The sequence below is a fragment of the Miniopterus natalensis genome, chromosome 1, assembly GCF_054644295.1.
Source record: "Miniopterus natalensis isolate mMinNat1 chromosome 1, mMinNat1.hap1, whole genome shotgun sequence".
Classification (NCBI taxonomy): Eukaryota; Metazoa; Chordata; class Mammalia; order Chiroptera; family Miniopteridae; genus Miniopterus; species Miniopterus natalensis.
The window spans coordinates 197,580,035-197,583,796 of record NC_142081.1 but is presented as its reverse complement, the minus strand read 5'-3'; the positions used below and the strand labels follow the sequence as shown (position 1 = coordinate 197,583,796).

Sequence of the window (3,762 nt, the reverse complement as noted above, 5' to 3'; positions counted from 1 at the left end):
ACTCTAGCGAGACTCGGCGACCTCTGAGCCTGGAATTTGCCCAGAGAAACCTGCTTAGCGAGGCAGTGCTGGCTGACTTCCAGAGCCTTCTCTTGGCGAGGCAGAGCTGGTGGGCAGATCAGGAGCACTGATTTTCAACCCTCAGGGGAGCATCGGCCTCCCTGACCACTTATTGTAGGGCTTATTAGTTCGACACAGCTGCTCTTTGAATCTGTGTCTCCTTTACTGGGCAGAGGCCCTAGGCCATGACAGAGGAGCCCCAGGTGTGATGGGATGTGAAGTGTGCCCCTTACATTATGAGAAACCATAGGCCAGGACCTGCTTCCTCATGCTGCTTCTAGGTGGCTACATAGCCTCATTCTCCCAACTCAAGCTCATTCCCCTTTTCCCCTTCTTGTGGGGTGAGGTCTGTGTGCCCCTTCCCTAGAAGATCCATTCACTTACAAAGATTAAAGTCTGATGGTCACAGGGTGCCCAGGATCTTCAGGGTGAGGTTGAGACCAGTGTTCAGCTTCCACCGTCTGCTGCTGTGATGCCCCAAGGCCACCAGGTGGTGCCAGAGGATGCCCCTCAGCCAGCTATTAGGCTGGAAACAGGGAAAGTCAGGGGTTCTCTGGGGACTCCCGAGAACAGGACTTGAGTGGGGCACCTATCCCCTGCCTGACCATCTTTGCTCTTGCCCTGTCTTCCTACAGAGCTCACCTACCCCTTGAAACATAGGTGATTCCATGCCTGGGGGTAATCTCTCAAAGAGCAGGGGAGCCTGGGCCAGGCACCTCCCTCCACCTCCCAAAGTAGGGGTTACACACTAAGTGGGTAAACTTTTTTTTGGTTTAAAATATTACAGATGTCCCTTTTTCTCCCCAATGACCCGTCCACCCTGTCCCATCCCCCTGCCCAGTCCCTCTCCCCACCATTGTCTGTGTCCTTGGGTTGTGCATATGTGCATATAAATTCTTTGGTTACTCTCTCCCCGTCCGCCCTCCCTCCCTCCCTCCCTCCTGACATTTGTCAGTCTGATCCTGATCTATGCTTCCATGTCATTGAATCTATTCTGTTCATCTGTTTAAGTTCTTTAGATTCCACATAAGTGAGATCATGTGATTTTCTTTGCCTGGCTTATTTCACTTAGCATAATTTTCTCCAGGTCCATCCATACCCCCAAAGGGTGTGAAATCCTTTTTTACAGCTGCATAGTATTCCATGTGTGTAAATGTCCCACAGCTTTTTTATCCACTCATCTACTGATGGGCACTTGGGCTGTTTCCAGATCTTAGCTATTGTAAACTGCTCTGCTATGAACACAGGGGCGCATATATTCTGATTAGTGTTTCAGGATTCTTAGGATACATTCCTAGGAGTGGAATCACTGGGTCAAAAGGCAGCTCCATTTTTAATTTTTTGAGGAGCCTCCATACTGTTTTCCACAGTGCCTGCACCCGTCTGCATTCCCACCAGCAGTGTACTAGGTTCCCCTTTCTCCGCACCCTCGCCAGCAACAAAATTCTATATTGTGATGTGACTCATGTGGTCACTTCTTTCTGGGTAAGAAAAGGAGAGGAGGGGAGGGCCTTTCTGGAGGCTTAGGGACCAAGGCTGGTCACTCTTCCCCCTTCATCCCCCAGAGAAATGAAGTGATTTAATGTGAAGGAGGTAAAGTGGAGGAGGGAAGGACCTCACCTGATACAGTGGGGCAGAGGAAAGAGCTCAGGACAGAGCTTGGAGAGAGACTGAAATTGAGATATACTGTTAACACCTCCCCAAAGCTGAGGACGGAGGAAGAAAAATACCTGGAAACCAGGACTCGAACAACCTGAACCCCACTCCACAACTGCTCTGGACTGGGAAACCCACCCATCCTTGTAGGGACTGCTACCAGCTAGTCAGCGTGGCTCCCTTTCCCTTGGCTACCACGTGGGCTTAGGGTGGTGGTTTCAGCACATGGTCCTACATGGGATCTGGATGAGACCAGCTTCTTGGAGAATTACCTTGAAAGAAGAGAGGGGAATATTAACTGGACAGATGGGAGGAAATGGGCCCCAGAAGGAAATACAAGGTTACCCAGCAGAATGGCAGAAATAGATTTTCCAGAGTGGAAAGAGGGGACATGCAACAGACAATACTTATTGAGTGCCTATTATGTGCCAGACACTGTTCTAGAACACCCCTCAAAGAAAGATGCAAATTCCGAGGGAGGGAAGAGGCAGCTGAGGGAACAGACTCCTGAGTGACGGGTGTGGCCTTGGGCCGCCTCCTCGGCCTCACTGAAACCCTCCTGCGGTGGCGTCCTGGCACTGTGGCACAGGAGACGGGGCCGTTTGTGCTGCCCCTGGCCTTGACCTCCCTCTGGTCCATGCCCTTGCCCGTGTGCCAGCGGAGGAAGGCCTTCTGGCGGAACATGGCCGTGGGCTGCTCCGAGATGGCTGTGCTGGTGCCAATGAAGGTGACGGCCATCTCCAGGCCACGGGGCGGGATGTCGGCTGCCTTGACACTGTCAGACCCACTCCACAAAGTGGCTGCTGTTCCTGTCTTACACATTGAGCGTCTGCTTGCCCACCTCCTTCATGGACGTCTGCCCATGGTAGGCAGCAGCCGTGGTGAGGTACTGGTAATGGGGGGGGGTCACAGGTAGTCATTGTGTTCTTAGCATCAAATACCTGCTGGGTGAGTTTGGGCACAGTGAGGGCCCAATACTGCTGGCTTCCACGGATGGTTAGGGGTAAAGCCAGCCATGAAGAAACGGGGGTGAGGGAAGGGCACCACGTTGACTGCCAGCTTGTGGAGGTCAGCATTGAGCTGGATGGGGCAGTGGAGGCAGGTGGTGACACTGCTTCTGGTGGCTAAGGCCGGGTGGTTCAGGTCCCCGTAGGTTGGCGTGGTCAGCTTGAGGGTGCGAAAGATGCCGGGGTGCCTCATTATCAGTGCAGTAGGTCTCACGAGTATTCTCTATGAAGTGGTGGGCAGAGAGGGTGGCGTTGTAGGGCTCAACCAGTGGCAGACACTTTAAGTGAAGGTGCCACAGTGGAGGTGTTGATGATACGGTCAGCATGCTCTTCACAGATCTTGCTGATGAACGAGGTGTCCATTCCAGAGCCTGTGCCCCTCCCAGCAAGCGGGTCAACTGGAAGCCATGCAGGCAGTCACAGATCTTGGCCTCCTCTCCCACCACGTCCAGGACTCGACCAGCTCAGCCCCCTTTGTATAGTGGCCCTGAGCCCAGCTGCCTGCCCCAGAATGACCAAAAAGAGTCATCTGGCCAAAAGGACCTGAGCGAACTGAGTCTGTGGTCCCAGGTTCTAGATCCACAAGATAGCACAAGGAACATTGTAATACATGGAGATGCAATCCAGATGCAGGTCACTGTCCCCGTGGTAGGTGCTGGTGGGCTCGATGCCATGTTCACCACCTCCTAGAACCTGGCATCAATCTGGTTGCCACACTGGCCACCCTCGATGTACATGATTTCCCTCATGGTTCAGGTTTAAATTTTGATAGGTTTTCTCTTGAATGCTGTCTCATTCCTTTGGGTTTGACGAAGGAGACCTGATTCACTGTGTCTGAGATTCAGACTCTGGAAGGGGGAGCCCAGTGTCTTAGACTCGAGAAATAGGAAGGGTGTGGGGACAGGTGTGCACATACCTGTGCTCAGGACAAGAGGCACGAGTTCTAGCCTTTTTCTGCAGCAGAAAATGTTGCAGGTCTGCCAGCAGGAGGAGCCCAAATGACCTGGCCACACCACTTGGGTCCCTGATGGAAGCATCT

At 52.9% G+C, this 3,762-nt stretch overlaps 1 pseudogene; it reads right to left on the bottom strand.

Moving 5' to 3' along the window:
- Nucleotides 1-463: 463 nt before the first annotated feature.
- On the bottom strand, nucleotides 464-3,472 carry LOC107530079 (tubulin beta chain-like; annotated as a pseudogene).
- Nucleotides 3,473-3,762: the final 290 nt, after the last annotated feature.